General features: G+C 42.3%; 1 pseudogene; it reads left to right on the top strand.

The window, feature by feature from the left end:
- Nucleotides 1-8,868: 8,868 nt before the first annotated feature.
- Nucleotides 8,869-8,987, top strand: LOC123392448 (annotated as a pseudogene).
- The last annotated feature ends 13,120 nt before the right edge of the window (nucleotides 8,988-22,107 follow it).

Below are 22,107 nucleotides of genomic sequence, written 5' to 3'. Positions count from 1 at the left end.
ACTTCAGGAGATAACTAACAAAAGCTCTTGGGGTTGAAGAGAAATGATGCCTGATGTACTTCCAGATGTGCAGGAAGAATAGAGAACATTAGTAAAGGTATTGGTCTAGGTAAATATAAATTAGAATTCTCCTCCATGCAAAAATATACCACTGTCTTATGGTAGATAGCCAGTAAAATACAAGACCACAAGAAAATAGAAGGTGGGTGGTAAGGGAGTAAGGAGAATTATACAGGTATATGTTCTTCCATGATGCATGTAATAGTACACTTGATGACAGAATGTGACAGCTTTAAAAATGCATACTGCCGTTTCTCCAGCAGTCACTCAAGAGGAATATGCTTAGTACAGTGACAAATAAGCCTCTCTGTGTGTGCATATGCACAGGTGTGTCTCTGTGTGTTGTACACACACACACATGTACATGTATACATGTGTGTGTACATATACACAGGTTTGTGTGTGTGCACACGTGTGTATATATACACAGGTGTGTGTACATACATGTAGGTTTGTGTGTGTGCATGCACGTGTGTGTATATATACACAGGTGTGTGTCCATATATAAAGGTTTGTGTATGCACACACATGTGAATATACATACACAGGTGTGTGTGCACATATACACAAGGGTGTATGTGTGTGCACATGTATTTATATTCATATGGGGAATAAAGAAATGTAATCACATGTATTATGCAATGCACCACAAAATAAGTAGAAAATATAGGTAAGAACAACAAAAAGCAAATGGTATAAATTAAGAGCAAAAGTCCAAAAGAGATATAAATTAATTATATCATTAATTACAATGACTATTAATGGGCTCCACAATCTAATGAAAAGACATACAATACATGCTGGATTGATTGTTTGAAAAAGCCAAAATCTATAAAAAGCAAGATCTATATGCCATTTATAAGAAACATGATTTAATTAAAAAGACAGGATCAAAGTAAATGGGTGAAAAAATATATACCACAGAAACACTAAACATAAAAATATGGTGGTGGTTACAGTAATATTAAAAAAAATACCCTTGGGGTATATGGGTGGCTCAGTGGGTTAAAGCCTCTGCCTTCAGCTCAGGTCATTATCCCAAGGTCCTGGAATCAAGACCGGCATGGGGCTTTCTGCTCAGCAGGGAGCCTGCTTCCCTTCCCCTTTCTCTGCCTGCCTCTCTGCCTACTTGTGATCTCTGTCTGTCAAATAAGTAAATAAAATCTTTTTTAAAAAATACCCTTAAAGAATACTGTGGAAGACACAAAGGGACATTTCATAATGGGTATCAAAGAAGTCTACCCCACCCCACTCCAACCCCCCAATAAAAAATAAATAAAGGGACGCCTGGGTGGCTCAGTTGCTTAAGCCGCTGCCTTCAGCTCAGGTCATGATCCCAGCATCCTGAGATCGAGTCCCACATCAGGCTTCTTGCTCAGCAGGAGCCTGCTTCTCCGTCTGCCTCTGCCTGCCACTCTGTCTGCCTGTGCTCACTCTGACAAATAAATAAATAAAATCCTAAAAAATAAATAAACAAACAAACAAACAAATAAATAAATAAATAAAAATGGGCATACTCATAAAAGATCTTTAAAAACTATGGAAGAAAGTGCGACAATACTTAAAGGGGAAATTTAAAAAATCCGTAGTCCAATTTGATATTTATGTACTCTCTCTTATTAACTTACAGAACAAGCTGAACAAAATCAATAACAGCGTGGAAGGTATGAGCATGTGACCTAAGAAATGTTTGTACAGCGTGACACCTAAGAGTTGCGTAAAATAAACATACAAACCATAATCTGGGAAAAATATTTTCAGCATGTCTCTGACAAAGGGCTTGTATCCAGAAAACATAAAGAACTCTTCCAGCTCAAGATTAAGTTCCCAATCCTTTCACAAGGCATATATATATCAAATCATCACATTGCACACTTGTAATATCTTCCAATTCCATGTGTCAATTATACCTCAATAAAGCTGGAAAAAAATAATAAACTTACAAACAACTCAATAAAAAGGTACAGAGATTTGGACAGGAAATTCAACAAATAAGATCCACAGATGGCCAACAAGATCATGAGAAGACACTTTTAAGAATGTTAAGGATAAAAACAGACCAATAAATTTAAAAATTGGGCATGGAACCTAATAGAATATTACAAAATAAGACGATGACTAGCCAATAAACATGAGAAAAGATATTCAACATGATTTATCACCAGGAAATTCCTTTTTTAAAATATTTTATTTATTTATTTGAGAGAGAGAAAGAGTGGGGCGGGGGGAGGTAGAAGGAAAAGAAAAGCAGATTCCCTGGTGAGCAGAGCCTGACATGGGACCCCATCCCAAGATCTGGAATCATGACCTGAGCCAAAGGCAGATGCTTAACCGACTGAGCCACCCAGGCATCCCAATTACCAGGAAATTCTTACTAAAAACACAATGAGATAGCGTTTTAAACCTGCTGAAGTAGCATAAATATAAAAGACTGGCAACACTAAATATTGTCGAGATGTAAAACAATTAGAAATCTCAAAAGCTTGCTGGTGTGAGTGAAAAATGATACAACAGCACTGCAGAACTCTGTAGTGTGCCATAGTGTTCAAAGCTACACATGCATCTATGCTATGACCCAGAAATGTCACTACTAGGCAGATACCCACTAGCACACAGTTTCAAAAGTCAATCACTATGGAGTATTATGCCTCCATCAGAAAGGATGAATACCCAACTTTTGTAGCAACATGGACGGGACCGGAAGAGATTATGCTGAGTGAAATAAGTCAAGCAGAGAGTCAATTATCATATGGTTTCATTTATTTGTGGAGCAAAACAAATAGCATGGAGGACATGGGGAGTTAGAGAGGAGAAGGGAATTGGAAGAAATTGGAAGGGGAGGTGAACCATGAGAGAATATGGACACTGAAAAACAATCTGAGGGGTTTGAAGTGGCGGGGAGGTGGGAGGTTGGGGTACCAGGTGGTGGGTATTATAGAGGGCATGGATTGCATGGAGCACTGGGTCTGGTGAAAAAAATAATGAATACTGTTATGCTGAAAATAAATTTTAAAAAAAATTTTTAAAAAGTTAATCATGTTACTCACTCTTGGGACACTGGAGGAGCTTCAGTGTTTGGACTTACACTGATGTTGTGAGTCCTAAGAAGATGCTGTTTTATATTAGTAATTTATAGTTTTATATTTATTGATAATGACATATTAGAGTTACTTAATACAATATTTTAGGGGTGGATGTAATGTATATTTGCTCTATCATTTGGGAATGTTGAGTTTAGCTATTATAAACAAGAGGAATAAATGGGACTGATGAAACTCTTATGAAAGGTTAAGCAGAAAGTAAGTAATCCAATATCTTGTGAATTCATCTGGAAACTCAAGAGAATATGGAAAAAACAGATATTGAGAAAATAGCTTATATGTAACAGGCAGAACTCTTTCATATTATGTGTTAATATGAAAGTAAATCAATAATATGTGACTTTTTATAACAAGAAATGGATGGAAATACTACATCATAAGGTATGCATTGTGGCATCATTCTGCAGCTAGGTCACCCCTAAACTGGTCACTCATCAGTGACATTCAGTATATCCCACTCTGTCCAGAGTAATAATATTTTCTTCAAAAAGTACCCTACCTTGTGTTGTCCTTCATAATTACCCCCAATGGTTCAGACATGTTCTCAGGGGTTATTGCTCAACTTTCAGGAAAAAAAAAAAAAAAAAAACTTTAGCTTCTACCTATATGAACTTTCTTTCATTTTTAAATTTCTATTTTAAATGTTTTATAATGTACATAAGACTTAAGTAGAAGGGTCCATGTACAAACTCTGAAGTACAAGTGTAAATATTTGGAGCCTTCAGAAATTAGTATATCTGAGAGATTTTCTTTTTCAAAAGACAGTAACTCAGGCACCGAGGTGGCTCAGTTGGTTAAGCATCTGCCTTCTGCTCAGGTCATGATATCGGGGTCCTAGGATTTATCCTATGCCAGGCTCCCTGCTTAGTGGAGAACCTGCTTCTCCCTCTGCTGCTCCCCGTTTGTGCTTGTAAGGGCCTGCCCCTCCCAGAGGAACTTGCTTATGGACCCCGGATGTAGGGGTGGGGCAGGCCAGGTGGAGATGTCCAATCGGTGCAGCATGTGTATATCCACTAGGGTGAATTGAGATCCTATTGGCCATAGGGGTGGGGCTCAACCAACTGCATAAAGGTTGCTGTGTGAGGCTAGCAGGGGAAGAGGAGAACTGTGATGGGAGCAGAAGGAAGAGTTGGTGGGAGCAGAAGAGTCCATGGGAGCGGGAGAGTCGGCAGAGTGGAAGAGCTGTAACAGCTCTTGTAAGAGCTATAACCGCCACCGGCGGTCCCTGCGCAGGCAGTCTCCAGCCTCAGGCGGCCCCACTTCTGGCAGCCCGGAGCCGCTGCCTGCAGCCACCAGCCGCCTGCAGCCTCCAGCCGTCTGCAACTTCGAGCCGCCTGAGGCCCCGCCTCCGGCCCCGCCTGCAGCCCCTAGACACCAGTGGTCCTGAGACGCCAGCGGTCCAGTGGTCAGTGGTCCTAATGCCTGAAGCCCCTAGACAGCAGCGGTCCTGAGACGCCAGCAGTCTGTGGTCCCAATGCCTGCAGCCCCTGGATGCCAGAGGTCCCGAGCCGCCAGCGGCCCTGAGATGCCAACGGCCCCTAGCCGCCAGCAGCCTCGCCGCAAAATGCCTTGCCACCCCGAGCCACAAGTGGCCTTGTCCACAGTGGTGCCTTCCTCTGGGTGGCAGCCTTGACAGAGTGGCATTGTGGGGAGCAGAGTCTGTGCCATCCGGGTTGTCCTCCTTGTCATCGTCGCTGTCATTGTTGCCTCTTCGTCGTCGGGAGTGGCCTCGTCCGGGAAGCGGTCTTGTCCAGAATGGCCTCTTCTTGGGAGCGGCCTTGTCCGGGGAGCAACCTCATCGAGCAGCAGCCTTGTCTTGGGAGTGGCCTCTTCTTGGGAGTGGCTCCGATCATGGAGCAGCCTCATCTGTGGAGAAGCCTCATCTAGAGCAGCCTCGTCCGGAGCGGCCTTCTTGGGAGTGACCTTGTCGGGATAATCATCATCACCTTTTCGTAAGAGATAGCCCTGACTGGTCAGTTTGATTCTTGATGCTTGGCACGAAATAAAGTTTTGCTTGACCTTCGCTTTGTATCAGTCTCGATCCTTTGATCACGGACCCTAACATTTGGGGGCTCGTCCGGGATCAAATGAAGAGAACTGAGCCAGCATCGGAATTTTTAGGAAAAGCCTCCGGAGATGTATTGGGATCGGAGGAATTGGGATCGGGTGTATTGGGATCGGCTGTATTGGGATCGGAGGTATTGGGATCCTATCTGTCTGTCTGGTTGGAGCTCCACGGTATAGCCCACCGGGGAGAAGCTGGATGCAGCCATGCTCCCCAGGGCTGAAGTGGATGCGGGGACGCCCCATCCCTCTGCTGATAGATCAACAGGGGGTTCAAGTCCCCCTGAGTGGTCCCGGGGGGTTCAAGTCCCCCTAGATGGTCAGGGGGGTTGAGTCCCCCTGGGCAGTCAGGGGGTTCGAGTCCCCTGGACAGTTGGGGGGTACGAGTCCCCTGCCAGTTGAGGGGGTTCGAGTCCACCTGGGTGGTCGGGGGGTTTGAGTCCCCTGCCTCCCCTTAGACAGTTGAGGGGTTCAAGTCCCCTTAGATGGTTGGGAGATAAAGATAGCCCCCACCAGTGGCAAGCTCTGGGTAAATTAAAAAGTGTGTAGAAATTAATGCACTCCATAAATTTGGTCAGTAGGTCAAAGAGAAAAATCAAATTAGGAAATCCATTGAGCTATACGAAAACAAAAATGCAACACACCAAAGCTTATGGAATGCCACTAAAACAGTACTTAAAGGGAAATTATAGCAGTAAGCACCTGTTTTAAAGGATACAAAAAACCTCAAACCCTACCTTAAAAATATTGAGAAGAGAACAAACTGAACCTGAAACAAGCAGGGGAGATAAAACCTTAAAGCTACAATAATCTAGACTGTGGTACATGCAGGCATAAAGATAAACATATAAATCAATGGAATTGAGTACAGAAATAACAATTTGTGGTCAGTTAATGCTTGGCAGAGGTGCCAAGACAATTCAAGTGGGAAGAATAATCTCTTCAACAAATGGCATTGGGACAACTAAATATTTACATGTTGAAGGATGAAGTTGAACTTCTACCTCATAGAATATACAAAATTTTAAAAGGATCAGAGACCTATATTGTACTCTATAAGGTAACTGATATATGCTAGAATATCGATGACCCTTGAAAACATTAGGCCAAGTTAAAGAAGCCAAGGATAAAAGATACATGTATGATCCTGTTTATATATGAAATGTCCAGAAAACTCAGATCTATAGGAACAGAAAGTAAATTAATAGTTACTTAATATGGGTTGCCAAGGGATGGGAGTGACGGATGTTTGTATGGGGTTTCATTTAGGATGGTGAAAATGTCCAGAACTTGATTGGACACAATTCATCCTTTTAAAGTATACATTTCAATAAACCATTTAAAGGTTATAGAAACTCTAAAGGAACAACAAATAGAAAGGTAAATAACAAGATAATAGAGAATATGAAAAAGCTCATGGAGCTCAGGAAAGAAAGAAAAATAAAAACGTTTCATAAATGAATTTTAAAAGAGAAAAAAATAATAGGAGGAAGTAGAAAACAGAAAGCTTTAAAAGGACTCTTTAGAAAAAAATGTTAAATATGGGAAGCCAGGCAAAGACAATCCACCATAATTACAAGAAGAAGCTGTGAAGAAGAAAAAAAAAAAAAAAAATTGAATAGGAAGACATTCCCAAAATGATAACTGAATAAAATTCTACTGAAACAATAAGATTCAAACTTCTATATTAGAAAGTTCCCCCCAGCAGCAGGCTCTGGATGAGGGCCACTGGGGTTGTGGTTGTTTGTTTGTCTTTTTGTTGTCTATTGTGTTGTTTGTTATGGTTAAAGGAATGTGGCAAGCAGAGAGTAAGGGGACGCTGGCTTTCATCTCTCTGTTCCTCATAATAGATGTGGGGCTTCTCCCTCACTCATTTCATGTGTTAAGGGCTATAACAAGCCACCTGGAGTTAGTCAAATGCCGGGTTGAGGTGTCCAATGCTGATGCTCATTAGAGCCAGGTGTGGAATATGAGTGCCTAGTGGGCCACTTTTGGTAAGCAGAACTGGCACTGTGGGATGAACTGACCTCGAGACAGAGACTTTAAGGAATATTCCCAAGCAGCTGCCAAAACTTCTTTTGTTTCGGGGAATTCCTTGCCTTCTCTGGTCCAACGTGGACTGCCTAGCCCCTCCCCCTTGCTGGCAGGGAAAGCATGGCATCTGAAGTGGAATGGGCCCAGGTGGAACATGAGGTCTGTTGGTGAAGGGATGGCTGGGCTATTGGTTAACTGTTTCAAGGGTTTAATGAGTAATTGTTAAAGTGGCTTCCGAAGTCTTTGGTAACCTGAAACTGTGAAGGGTTGCTTGAATCACAAATGGAGTTAAATTTGTTGGACATCTAGATCCTAACCAAATGGGATGAAATGCTAGGGCGCTGGTTGCTGGAACTGGGTTTGTACTTTTGAAATCTGCTGGTGAACACGTTCTGTGCTTAACTGATTGATAAATTTGCCATTTAAAGAATTCCGTTGTAACAACTCACCATTGGTTTATATTTAGTCTTCAGTAGAGGTTAAGGTATTTCTAAGAGTACAAAATTCTGTTAAGTGCAATTAAGACTGATGGAAATGAGAAAAGCAACTCTGTATGTAAAAAGTAGGAGATATGTAAAAAGAGAGAAAAACAGCCCTGAGGCCACTGTCAGATCTAAATCCATTCGTAAAAGAATGGAAGGGGAGACTGATCACCTCTCATTAGCCAGGGATACCCAAAGGGGAGGATGTCCAACCTGTTTGAATCTGGAGAGTGCCTGACTGTGTGAATGTATCTCTATGGCTCCACCGCTTCCACTATGGAGTCTGAATGGACTGTACCCTGAATCTTGCAGGGCGTCATATGGCATAACGGTCTTCTACTCCACGGAGTAGCCTGGTCCAGGGTTTATACGGACAGACCTTAGATAAGATGCTCCTAAGTTCCCGCGAGGGATGCAAGCAGGACAGCATCCAGGGACAGCCCTGCTCTGATGGCAGAGCAGACTACAGCTGTTCTCTCTGAGCTCTTCCACCCAGAATCTGGGAGATGGAACAGGGGAAATTCTGTGCAATGAATTTGGACTCTGCTCAGCACCTCTGTGTTGGCTTTCAGACCTAGAAAAACGAGAATCTGAGGGTCCACTTTGAGTCTAGGAAGCCATCTTCCAAGGGGAAGAAAACTCTCTGAAGCTCCATGAGCTGCCCGTCCCTCTTCTCTGATGTCTGGACTCGATGGGTCACACAAGGGCCTCAGGAGTCAAGGCTTCAAATCTTGGCCATCGGAGGCTGCCAGGGACCTGTCCCCCGATTGATACACGTGCAGCTGCTGGCACGTTCCTGAATATGCTGGCTCTCTGCAGCCTCTGCATCTTTGAATGACATGTCCATCTGTCTGAAACATCATTCTGTTCCAAGCACTTAGAAACCCTCCACTACTTCCTCCTTTGTACAGAATGGGTATGACCACAAGGCATCAGTAGCCCAAGAAGGCCGGGGGCCAACGTAACTGTGAACGAGAGAGATATGGTAGCTAACCAAGCCTGGACAGATTAAGGTAACAGTAGGTTATGAGAAAGTTCAGCTTCCTCCAGCAAGGGAAGGACAGTTCCATGTTACATAGGGTGTCGCGTACACTCATCTGAGAATATCGGGTAAGAAGCCTATGATTGTCTATGGCCATACCACCCTGAATGCGCCCGATCTCGTCTGATCTCAGAAGCTAAGCAGGGTCGGGCCTGGTTATTACTTGGATGGAAGACTGCCAGGGAATACCGGTTGCTTTCGCTTTGATCTCCAAGAGGGAATTTCTTGGGACGGTGGGCTACTGCAGGCTGTGGATGCTGCCTTCACGGAGATGGCACAACCTCTCTACGAACTGGCTAAGGGAGGACTTACTATGGTAGAGTGTGGACAGCTGAGGCAGAAGGAGCATTTCAGGAATTACAAAGAGCCTTACTGTGTGCCCCAGCATTGGTCATCCCAGATGCTACCAAGCCCTTCCACTTGTATGTGGATGGAAAGGCAGGGCTGACTAAAGGAGTTTTGACTCAGACTCTGGGGCCTTGGTGAAGGCCAGTGGCCTATCTTAGCAAGAAACTAGATCCAGTAGCAGCTGGGTTCCCCCTTTGTTTCTGCATAATTGCTGCCATGGCCCTCCTGGTCAAGGATGCATGCAAATTGACTCTGGGTTAAAATCTCATATTGACCACCACCCACGTTATCGAGGGCCTTCTCTGGACTCCACCAGACCAGCGGATGACAAATGCCCGAGTGACGAGGTATCAGGCCCTCCTCCTGAACGAAAAAAAGTGATCTTCCGGCCCCCGGCAGTGCTAAATCCAGCCATGTTGCTACCAGAGGTGCTGGCTGACCACCCACACGACTGCGGGAAGGTCCTAACCCAAGTCATAGGAATAAGGCAGGATCTCAGAGACACTCCCCTCCCGGATGCGGAAATGACTCTGTTCACAGAAGGTAGTAGTTACATGGTCAATGGAAAGAGGTATGTGGGGGCTGCAATGGTTTCTCCTGAGCAGAGACTCTGGACGACAGCCCTGCCACACAGGATCTCGGTGGAAAAGCAAAGCTGATTGCATTCACCAAGACGCTACAGATGGCCAAGGCTGCGGGCACTAATTGGAAACTACAGTGTGGCTACTGGCCCCAGAGCTCTGAGCAAGGAGAGAGAATGAACCAGACTCTCGAAGAGACCTTGACAAAGTTAATTCTGGAGGCTGGTGGTGGATGGATGGATCTCCTTCCTTTTGTTGTCCTCAGGGCACGATGTACACCCTATTTAAACAAGGTGACCCCATTTGAAATAATGTTTGGGAGGACCCCTCCCTTGCTCTGTCCTAGGCTACAGGAGGTTGCCCTAGCAGAAATGACTGATCAGTCTATACCCCAGTCACTGCAGGCATTACAGTCTGTCTTAAAAAGAAGGGATCCAAACTGCCCACACTGGAAAAGAGACACTGGTGGAACCATATCCCAGGGACTTGATCTGGATACATCACTATCAAGTGGGGAAAAGCCTCGCTGGAAGGGACAATTTACTGTTATCCTAACCACCCCCACGGCAGTAAAAGTAGAAGGCATTAGGGCCTGGGTTCATGCGGGTCACGTCAAACGAGCTGAGAGTAAGGATGCCCCCCAGATGGGAGTGGCAGCCGACAGACCCAGCTGACCATGGACTAAAAAATTGTAAGTTTATTGTTGCTATACTAAAGAAAATTGGGGCGATAAAATGTTAGTCTTATATGTTCAATATAAGATAGAACTATCTGGAAAGTCAAGGATTTGACTAATCTCCAAAGAAAAGGGGGAATGTAAGGGCCTGCCCCTCCCAGAGGAACTTGCTTGTGGACCCCGGATGTAGGGGTGGGGCAGGCCAGGTGGAGATGTCCAATTGGTGCAGCATGTGTATATCCACTAGGGTGAATTGAGATCCAACTGGCCACCTGTATAGGGGTGGGGCTCAACCAACCGCATAAAGGTTGCTGTGCGAGGCTAGCAGGGGAAGAGGAGAGCTGTGATGGGAGCAGAAGAGTCAACGGGAGCAGAAGAGTCAGCAGAATGGAAAAGCTGTAACAGCTCTTATAAGAGCTATAACCACCGCCAGCAGTCCCACCACCTGAGGTCCCTGCGCCCGCAGTCTCCAGCCTCAGGGGGTCCCGCCTCTGGCAGCCCAGAGCCGCCGCCTGCAGCCACCAGCAGCCTGCAGCTTCCAGCCGCCTGAGGCCCCACATCTGGCGGCAACGAGCTGCCGCCTGCAGCTTCGAGCCTCCTGCAGTCCCGCCTCCAGCGGCCCCGAGCCACCTGCAGCCTTCAGCCGCCTGCAACTTCCAGCAGCCCCGAGCTGCCCAGACACCAGCGGTCCAGCAGTCCAGTGGTCGGCAGTCCCCACGCCTGCAGCCCCTGGATGCCAGAGGTCCCGAGCCGCCAGCGGCCCTGAGATGCCAACTGCCCCTAGCTGCCAGCAGCCTCACCGCAAAATGCCTTGCCAACCCCCCGAGCCACAAGCGGCCTTGTCCACAGTGGTGCCTTCCTCTGGGTGGCAGCCTTGTCAGAGTGGCATCGTGGGGAGCAGAGTCTGTGCCATCCGGTTTGTCCTCCTTGTCATCATCGCTGTCATCGTTGCCTCTTCGTCATCGGGAGTGGCCTCGTTTGGGAAGCGGTCTTGTCCAGAATGGCCTCTTCTTGGGAGCGGCCTTGTTCGGGGAGCAACCTCATCGAGCAGCAGCCTTGTCTTGGGAGTGGCCTCTTCTTGGGAGCGGCTCTGATCATGGAGCAGCCTCACCTGCGGAGAAGCCTCATCTAGAGCAGCCTCGTCCGGAGCGGCCTTCTTGGGAGTGACCTTGTCGGGATAATCGTCATCGCCTTTTCGTAAGAGATAGCCCTGACTGGTCAGTTTGATTCTTGATGCTTGGCGCGAAATAAAGTTTTGCTTGACCTTCGCTTTGTATCAGTCTTGTTCCTTTGATCACGGACCCTAACAGTGGTCTCTCTCTCCTGTCAAATAAATAAAATCTTTAGAAGTAAATAAAATAAAGATGGTAATTCTACGAGCACTTGTGTGTAACAGAAATTGCACTGAAAATGAAAATGTTTTGGAGAGCACTTCCCCATAGGTCTACGCATTGTTGTCTTGCTTGGCTGTTCTGTTTCCACAAATTCTATTCTGAATGGTCTTCTGTATGTGTTAATGGCATGGAGAAGAATGTAAATGTATATATAAATTCTAACAAATTATTCCACATTGTGTTCAAGACACACGATCTTCTGCTGTATTCACAGACCACTGTGCAGCCATGTCAGCAGATTTCATTGCTTCTTGGAAAATTCCCGAGGGAAGGACCCCAGTTGTTTCAGCGACATCATTATTTGCTTCCCAAGCCTCTTCCAGTGACCCTACTGTCAGTAACACCTAACATCCTAAAGAAGCCAAGAAATCATTCCCACTTCATAAGACTCATTTATTTCCATAACAAACGAATATTCATTTACTTCCATGAGCAATCTGATCCTTGAAAATAAAAAGCTGATTTCTAGGTCAAGAAAGAGTTCTATTCATTTCAGGAGCCCAATAATAACATTCTATCAGACACATTTAAAATCGTTATAAATGGAGCTAAGGTAGCTCAGTTGTTAAGCTTCTGCCTTTGGCTCAGGTCATGATCCCAGGGTCCTGTATGGAGTCCTGCATCCAGCTCCCTACTCAGTGGGGAGTCTGCTTCTCCCTTTCCCACTCCCCTGCCTGTGTTCCCTCTTTATTTGTGTCTCTCTCTGTCAAATAAATAAATAAAATCTTCTAAAAATAAATAAATAAATAAAATCATTATAAAAAATCAGAACTTGGAAAAATACCATAGTAGTTGTACCATACATTTCAGCTTGCTTATAATTTCAGCATTGCTTATAATTTTGACTCTACTTTCCTGGATTTTTATTATCCTACAAACACCATTTCTGAACTTGTAATCTGTTTGCATTGAGTCATGTTTTCCAAACCTATCTATACCATCTGGGAAGCATCACAGCAATACAGTCACAGGGCCTGACCCCAGGAATTACATTTCAGTAGGCCTCTATGAGGGTACAGGAAACCCAACTGTCAATAGTTTTCTCTACAGCTACATTTGGTGGCTAGATGGTTTCCTCTCATAGCTAATACATCATAGAGCCACTGACTGATAACTATATTGACTTAGTTTGTCATTTCTAAACATGAGGTGTTTTTAAATTCTGGATTATTGGAATATTTTCCTTCTAGAAGAAAGGAGTGGGAGTCTAGCTAAGTGGGAGTCTAATCTGGCTTCACCTACACTGAGACTATGTCTCAAATGCCTGGTATAACAATAAGAACTAAGATGTGAATAAGATATGAGAATAAGAATAAGATGTGAGTTCCAACATCCTGTTCTAGATATGGAGTCATGGAATTACCTCCACTTTAAATTCAAATTATACGAAGTGAGAAAAGCCAATCTTAAATGTTTTGTCTTCTAGGATTCTGTTTATAAAATAACTGTAGGGTGCACCTGGGTGGCTCAGTGGGTTAAGCCTCTGCCTTCGGCTCAGGTCATGATCTCAGGGTCCTGGGATTGAGCCCCTCATCAGGCTCTCTGCTCAGCAGGGAGCCTGCTTCCTCCTCTCTCTCTGCCTGCCTCTATGCCTACTTATGATCTCTGTCTGTCAAATAAATAAATAAAATCTTAAAAAAATAAAATAAAATAAAATAAAATAACTGTAACGACAAACTCTATGAAGAGCAGGGTATTGGTTGATGGCAGAGATGAAAGGAGGAAATGGGATGGCATTTTCACAATAATACAACACATGCTAGAAGCAATGGGACTGTTCAGTAGTTCAACTGTGAGGATGGACATGTGAGATGACCCATGTGACAAAACAGTACAGAGATAAACAACCATGCAGCACATGCAAAGCTAGGGAAACCCACACACAAGTATTCGAGTGTATGATGTACGTAACCCGGTTATGAACTTATATTGTAGTTTTCCAAAGTCTTGTCATTGACATGCACATGGAATTAAACTACATGAGAATACACACTCTCTCAAACTGCTTCTGGGGGTGGGCATGGGGGGGCCACCACTACCTCATGGAAACTTCATTGGAAAAACATCAGAATTAGAGCTAACAACTTTATTCTTTCACTCAGCTTTAAATTTTATAAAGGTATCAAATATTTACGAAGTTAAAATATGTGTATATTGTTTAATAACTAAATTTAGGGGCTCCTGTTATGCAGAAGACTTTTTACAGGTAGCTGCCACCCTTAGTGTTTGTTTTCTGACAATACTTATGAGAGAAGACCACCTGAAATACACAGAAATTTCCAGTTCATAATATAAACCTTATAATCAAAAAGAACACTTATAAGATTTCTGCCTTGGCAAAAACATAATATTTGGTATTGAATATATCATTACATGAAAAACAAGAAATTGGGGAAAATATGCAAAAAGCTGCAGACATGGTTCAACATGCAACATACAGCTCTAGTAAGTGACACGGTGATACAAACCTTGTAATTTCCCTGACTGCCTTCCTGGAGGCAATTTCTCATTTGTAGCACAAAAGGGGACCACAGAAAGAACCCATCTATCTCTCAGGATTATCTAGAAGAAAACAGTGTCAGTGTAAGTACCAGTAGGAAAGAAAAAGTGATCCACGTATCAGTAGAGAATTCCCCAAAGCCAAGATCTGCAATCCCCCTATTTTCAACCATGGTTCTATGCACAGGATGGAGGACCGTCACTGACACTCATTTTCAGAATTTGTAAAAGGAAATCTGGAATCTCAGTCACAGATGAGGATGAACTGTTCAAAGTACCTGTAGGCCACATTTTTTTTTAAAGATTTTATGTATTTATTTGACAGACAGAGATCACAAGTAGGCAGAGAAGCAGGCAGAAGGAGAGGAAGAAGCAGGCTCTCTGCTGAGCAGAGAGCCCGATGAGGGGCTCGATCCCAGGACCCTGGGATCATGACCTGAGCTGAAGGCAGAGGCTTTAACCCACTGAGCCACCCAGGCACCTCCTGTAGGCCACATTTAATTTTAAATTCCCTCATAGGTGATGACACAGAAACTCCGGTGTTTGCAAAAACATTATCTGAGAATGGAGAATTTCCCGTTTAAAACATGAGACACAATAAAGTGAGTTGGTATTTTAATTTTTTTTTCTCTCTGTTTTTGTTTCCTCTCTGGGAGGAACTTGTAAGAACATCTGTAATGACTCAGCAGATATACCCGTATTTCCCTTTTTTTACTTAAATAACTTGGAATGGGGACCAAACAGGAAGAGAAATGCCCTGTGTGGGACAAAGTCTGCGAAACACTGCACACGGCCCTGTGGCCACCGCTGATCACATGTGCACTGGCTCCTGCTGTGTCCCTACCCCAACACACCCCTCACACACCCATGGACCAGGATGCCCGGCCAGTGTGGGTGATGAAATCATTCCCCTTTAGCTCCTGCATGAAATCTGACCTAATTCCCAACCTGGAATGGATCAAAAGTAGGTTACAACTCTTGGCCCTAACATGTAGTTGTCCTAATACTTCCTTCACATCCAACAACTGGGAAGCAGAGAGTCCTGTGGACGTGAGGGCACCAGCACCCATTCCTTGCAACGTATTCATGAAAAACAGTAACATTCAATATTCATCACTAACATGATGAGTTCATCATTTCAACCACAGGGCTAAGTCATTTCATGGGTTCTATCATATCACATGGGTTCTATCTTACTCACAAGAATACTACAGGAGGGACAGCTCCATTTATGAATGAGAAAACCCAGGAAGTAAAATTATTTGACTTCGAGGAGTCAGTCAGCACAGATTTGAGCAGGAATACATATATCTGGACAGTCTATACCTACAGTGTTCAGCAAGATGGTGGGGCTCAATGACAACTGTGGTCCGGAAATATGGACCCTCAGTATGGCTTTCAGATACCTCTCTCTCTCCCTCTCCTTCTCTCTCTCTCTCATATCTTTATGTATTTCATGGTTAAATCTCTCAGAAACAATTTCAAAAATACTTCTACCATTTCTCAAAGAAAAGAAATTCTTTACTTGAATTTATAATTGAAGAAGTAAAAAAGCAAAACAAAATATAAAACAAAAGATTATAAAGGTGAAACTCTCCTTTAAGGCCTAATCTCTGAAGTGCTATTTTCTAAGCAGGATTATGAATGCTGGAACTCTGTTCAATAAAACATTTATTAGGCCAAGGTGACTAATGCCACACTCATACAGTGCTCTTCATAGAAAACATGCTGCACAAGAAAACAGCTAAATAAAATGGGTCATAAACACAGCCTCCACACAGACAAATCAAACAAGAGACCTGGAAAAAAGGGACAAAATAATAGAGTGAAAACATCATGAAAATAAAGAAGGGACTGAGTGAAGGCCTTAATCTTTTATTTATACTTATGAACAAATGAGGCAGGCCTGATACCAAGAGATAAATGGTCTTCAAATTAGGGATGCTCAAAGAAAAACAATAATTAATAGCTATTATGTAAAAGCCTTTTTATCTCTGAAGAAGTATTAGCTGTGGAAATTTAGACATAATAAAATAATGACGCTGAAGGACTTGGTGAATTTGCCAGTCCTCAGAAGTCACCTTAAGTTTCGACTGGAAGTTCATGTCATTAATATTGGTGGTGAATCATCGTACCCACTGACTGAAGGACACGATAAGGCCTGCCCTGCAATGTCATTCTTTTGGGGAAACACCATGCTGAAGAAGAGCTTATACTTGCTTTGTTGCTTGAAATCAAGCTCTTTGTTAACCCCACATACAAGTACAACTGCTAAAGAAAATTAATTACATTTTGGGTAATAATTGACCATGCTGGAGAAAAATAAGACAATGACTGATCTCATTTATGAACATACTAATGTTTGTTCCAAAATGTCTCCTATATTTAAAAAAGAAATCACTACATTGGTTTGATGGCTACCTTGCCAGGTTGGCCTTTGTCATTGAAAACAATAAAACTGACATAGGCACACACAAAGATGTGAGGAGAAATTTTTCATTTTGATCACCATCACTGGCGATTGTCCGTGGGGCAAAAATATTAGGATGTGGATTCTCTGTCCACCTGAGAAAAGGTGAACAGTCTAGCTCTATCCTAGGAGGTGAGACCACAAGCCCAAAGCTGTGCATTCAGGCTAGCATACAAGGCTACACTGTAAAGCCACAGTGAAACAGACAATCTCTAAAAAATAACCAGCTTTTAGAGCAAGCCCTTTCTTTGGATGAGCCCAGTATCTGGAAACTTGTATTTTATTTTTACCCAATTTAGGAAGAATGCAAAACCTCAGAATAAGGTATCTTTCAAGCCAAACAGAAATGCAAGATCAGCCAGGACTGGTGGGTAGGCTGGGAACCTAGAAATCACGCAGGTTACAAGTGGTTAAGATGCCAGGGACAACGTTGCAGCCTACAGCAGGCTCAGCACCTTGAGACCTCGGACACCCTTCTCTGCTCACCTTGGTGCCCTGTGTCCCATCCTCCCATTCAGATTCTGCTCCCAGAGAGACTGTGGGAAGTTTCACCCAACCCTAACAGAAAGGAAAGAAGTTTGGCTGTCATTTGACACGCCAACCTCATACTTCTTTTTAGATCTTTTCTCTTATGTGTGCTGACTTCATTCTCTGCAGTATTCTTATCTGGCATTTAAAATTCCCAGCTGCAAACTTGTCTCCAGGAGCAAGCTAAACCCAGTGTCTCTGAATTCCCAGGTCTTTCTCTCTCTCTTACAGATACCATTTTGCAGTGGGGAGGACAGGGAAGGACATCTGTTAATAATATTCATGAAAACAGATTACTTTCTAGATGACAATTTAAATAAAATTATTTCATTTACATAAATACTTAAGTTGCTCTAATATGAATATGAATAGAACAATGCTTTATTAAAGAAGAGGAATATCCTGTAATGCAAAATCGTGAAATGTCATTGTAAAGCTATCTTTCATTAAAGTCTGGAAGTAGTCTAAAGAACTAAGAACAAACTGACTCCGACTAATGACAGCTACCAGAGCAGCGGTGTAGACAGACGCTGGCTATCCAGTTATGCTAAGTGTCCATTCTCTCACACTGTTCACACTGCTGGAGAAGATCGTCTTCTACCAGTGTGACATGACAGTGCTTCTTTTTGTATGGGAGAATCTGAACCATTCTCTTGTGGTGTCAGGATAGTTACTCTGCAGAGTACACTTAGGGATCTTTTACTGATATGTAGGTTTTCATATATATTCATGTCTTTAGTCTCCAAACCAAATTATCTGGAAGTTTATAAACTCCAGGATTCTCTTTATTTAATTTCTTTCTACCACTTAGGACTGTGGTTTGCCCTAATACCTACTGATGTATTTGTTTGGTGTCTGAGTATATGTACATCTTGCATTTCTAGGATAAAGGTATCTCCTCTACAAAATCTTACTTCTGGATTAATCATTCTGTATCCATACATTCCTGATACCACATATTCTTTGAAATTCCAACTTTTCAGAACAAGCTGGTATTGTCCTATTAGATTAAAATTAGCTGTCTGGAATTTACTCTCCAATTTAGTAATCCATTATTGTCCTTTGCTTTGAAGATATCTATTAACAAAGGTATCAGGGATCTATAGACCATAAATTTGAAAGTATTTGGCTAGGATAATAAAATTTCACATTTTTAATAACATTATTTTAAATATTGCACACATCATTGACCATAGTAGCCTATTATTGATTTAATTCTGTATCTGAGAACTACTTTAGACTGTTGTAATGATTTTTCCAATGCATAGTCACCTGTTGTTAAACTTCTTGATACAGGTGTACTCAGGTCTCAACCAGTACCAAAAGACTAGGATCATTTGCTGCATATTTTCAGACCACAGTGCTCTGAAACTAGAACTCAATCACAAAAAGAAAGTTGGGAAGAGCTCAACTACATGGAGGCTAAAGAGCATCCTACTAAAGAATGAATGGGTCAACCAGGAAATTAAAGAAGAATTGGAAAAATTCATGGAAACAAATGAAAATGAAAACACAACTGCTCAAAAATATTTTGGACACAGCAAAGGCAGTCCTGAGAGGAAAGCACAAAGTACTACAAGCCTTTCTCAAGAAAAAAGAAAGGTCTCAAGTACACAACCTAATCCTACACCTAAAGGAGCTGGAGAAAGAACAGCAAAGAAGGCCTAAACCCAACAGGAGAAGAGAAATCATAAAGATCAGAGCAGAAATCAATGAAATAGAAACCAAAAGAAGTGAAGAACAGATCAAGGAAACTAGGGAGCTTGTTCTTTGAAAGAATAAGATTGATAAACCCCTGGAGAGAATTTATTAAAAGAAAAGAGAAAAGGCCCAAATTAATAAAATCATGAATGAAAGATGAGAGATTACCAACACCAAAGAAATACAAATGACTGTAAGAACATATTATGAGCAAGTATACGCCAGCAAAATTGAAAATCTGGAAGAAATGGATGCATTCCTAGAGACATATAAACTACCACAACTGAACCAGGAAGAAATAGAAAACCTGAACAGACCCATAACCACTAAAGAGACTGAAGCAGTCATCAAAAATCTTCCAACAAACAAGAACCCAGGGCCAGATGGCTTTCCAGAAAAATTCTACCAAACATTTAAAGAAGAATTAATACCTATTTTCCTGAAACTGTACCAAAAAATAGAAATGGAAGGAAAATTTCCAAACTCATTTTTTGAGGCCAGCATTATCTTGATCTCAAAACCAGACAAAGACCCCATCAAAAAGGAGAATTACAGACCAATATTCTTGATGAGCATGGATGCAAAAATTCTCACCAAAATACTAGCCAACAGGATCCAACAGTACATAAAAAGGATTATTCATGGTGTACTTGGGGGGCTCAGTCATTAAGCATCTGCCTTTGACTCAGGACATGATCCTGGGATCCTGGGATTGAGCCCTACATCAGGCTCCCTGCTCAGCAAGGAGCCTGCTTCTCCCTCTCCCTCTCCCACTGCTTGTGTTCCCTCTCTCACTGTGTCTTTCTGTAAAATAAATGAAATCTTTAAAAAATAAAAATAATAATAAATAAATGAATGTATGAATGAATGAATAAAAGATTTCTTCACCACGACCAAGTTGGATTTATTACTGGGCTGCAAGGTTGGTTCAACATCTGCCAATCAATCAATGTGATATAATATATTAAGAAAAGAAAGAACAAGAAGCATATGATACTCTCAATAGATGCTGAAAAAGCATTTGACAAAGTACAGCATCCACTCTTGAACAAAACTCTTAAAAGTGTAGGAATAGAGGGTACACACCTCAATATCATCAAAACCATCTATGAAAAACCCACAGCGAGTATCAATCTCAATGGGGAAAAACTGAGAGCTCTTCCCCTAAGGTCAGGAACACAGCAGGGATGCCCACTATCACCACTGCTATTCAACATAGTACTAGAAGACCTAGCCTCGACAATCAGACAGCAAAAAGAAATTAAAGTCATCCCAATTGGCAAAGAAGTAGTCAAACTCTCACTCTTTGCAGATGATATGATACTTTATGTGGAAAAGCCAAAAGACTCCACTCCAAAATTGACAGACTCATAAAGGAATTCAGTAAAGATTCAGGATATAAAACCAATGCACAGAAATCAGTTGCATTTCTATACACCAACAGCAAGACAGAAGAAAGAGAAATTAAGGAGTCAACCCCATTTACAGTTGCACCCAAAACCACAGGATACCTAGGAATAAACCTAACCAAAGAAGCAAAGAATCTGTACTCAGAAAACTATAAAATACTCATGAAATAAATAGAGGAAGACATAAAGAAATGAAAAAATGTTCCACGCTCATGGAATGGAACAACAAATATGGTGAATATGTCTATGCTTCCTAAAGCAATCTGAACATTTAACATTAAGTCCCTATTCAAAATACCATCAATTTGTTTTTCAAAGAAATGGAACAAACAATCCTAAAATTTATATGGAGCCAGAAAAAAAACCAAATAGCCAGAGGAATGTTGAAAAAGAAAGCCAAAGTTGGTGGTATCACAATTCCAGACTTCAAGCTCTATTACAAATCTATAATCATCAAGACAGTATGGTACTGGCATAAAAACAGACACACAGATCAGTGCAACATAATAGAGAGCCCAGAAATGGACCCTCAACTCTTTGGTCAACTAATCTTCGACAAAGAATGTCCAATGGGAAAAAGAATGTCCAGTCTCTTGACAGTCTCTTCAACAAATGCTGCTGGGAAAATTGGACAGCCACATGCAGAAGAATGAAAGTGGACCATTTCCTTATACCACACACACAAAAATAGACTCAAAATGGATGAAAGATTTCAATGTGAGACAGGAATCCAACAAAATTCTTGAGGAGAACACAGGCCGTAAGCTCTTCGACCTCAGACACAGCAAATTCTTCCTTAGAAACATTGACAAAAGCAAGGGAAGCATGGGCAAAAATGAAGTATTGGGACTTCATCAAGATCAAAAGCTTTTGCACAGCAAAGGAAACAATCAACAAAACCGAAAGACAACTGACAGAATGGGAGAAGGTATTCACAAATGACATATCAGATAAAGGGCTAGTATCCAAAGTCTATAAAGAATTTATCACAACACTGCAAAAATAAATAAGACAATCAAGAGATGGGCATAAGACATGAACAGACATTTCTGCAAAGAAGGCATCCAGATGGCCAAGAGACACATGGAAAAGTGCTAAAAATCACTTGCCATTGGGGAAATACAAATCAAAACCACAGTGAGTTACCACCTCACACCAGTCAGAATGGCTGATGTTAGCAAGTCAGGAAACAACAGATGCTGGTGGGGATGTGGAGAAAGCGGAACACTCCTACACTGTTGGTGGGAATGCAAGCTGGTGCAGCCACCTGGGAAACTGTATGGAGGTTCCTCAAAAAGTTGAAAGTAGACCCTATGACCCAGCAATCACACTACTGGATATTTACCTTAAAGATACAAATGTACTGATCTGAAGGGGCACATGCACCCAAATGTTTATGGCAGCAATGTCCACAATAGCCAACCTAGATGTCCGTCAATAGATGAATGGATAAAGATGTAGTGTATACATATAATGGAATACTATGCAACCATGAATAGAAATGAAATCTTGCCATTTGCAAAGATGTGGATAGAACTAGACAGTATTATGCTCTGCAAAATAAGTCAATCAGAGAGAGACAATTATCATATGATCTCTCTGATATGAGAAATTTGAGAGGCAGCACAGGGGGTTGTGGAGGGGAGGTAAGGAAATAATGAAACAAGATGGGATCAGGATGGAGACAAACCATAAGAGATTCTTAATCTCAGGAAACA

The sequence above is a fragment of the Mustela putorius genome, unplaced genomic scaffold, assembly GCF_011764305.1.
Source record: "Mustela putorius furo isolate JIRA1106 unplaced genomic scaffold, ASM1176430v1.1 tig00000577_pilon_pilon_pilon, whole genome shotgun sequence".
Lineage (NCBI taxonomy): Eukaryota > Metazoa > Chordata > Mammalia > Carnivora > Mustelidae > Mustela > Mustela putorius.
Note: the sequence above shows the minus strand (reverse complement) of the source record. Positions and strands in the feature narration are given on the sequence as shown.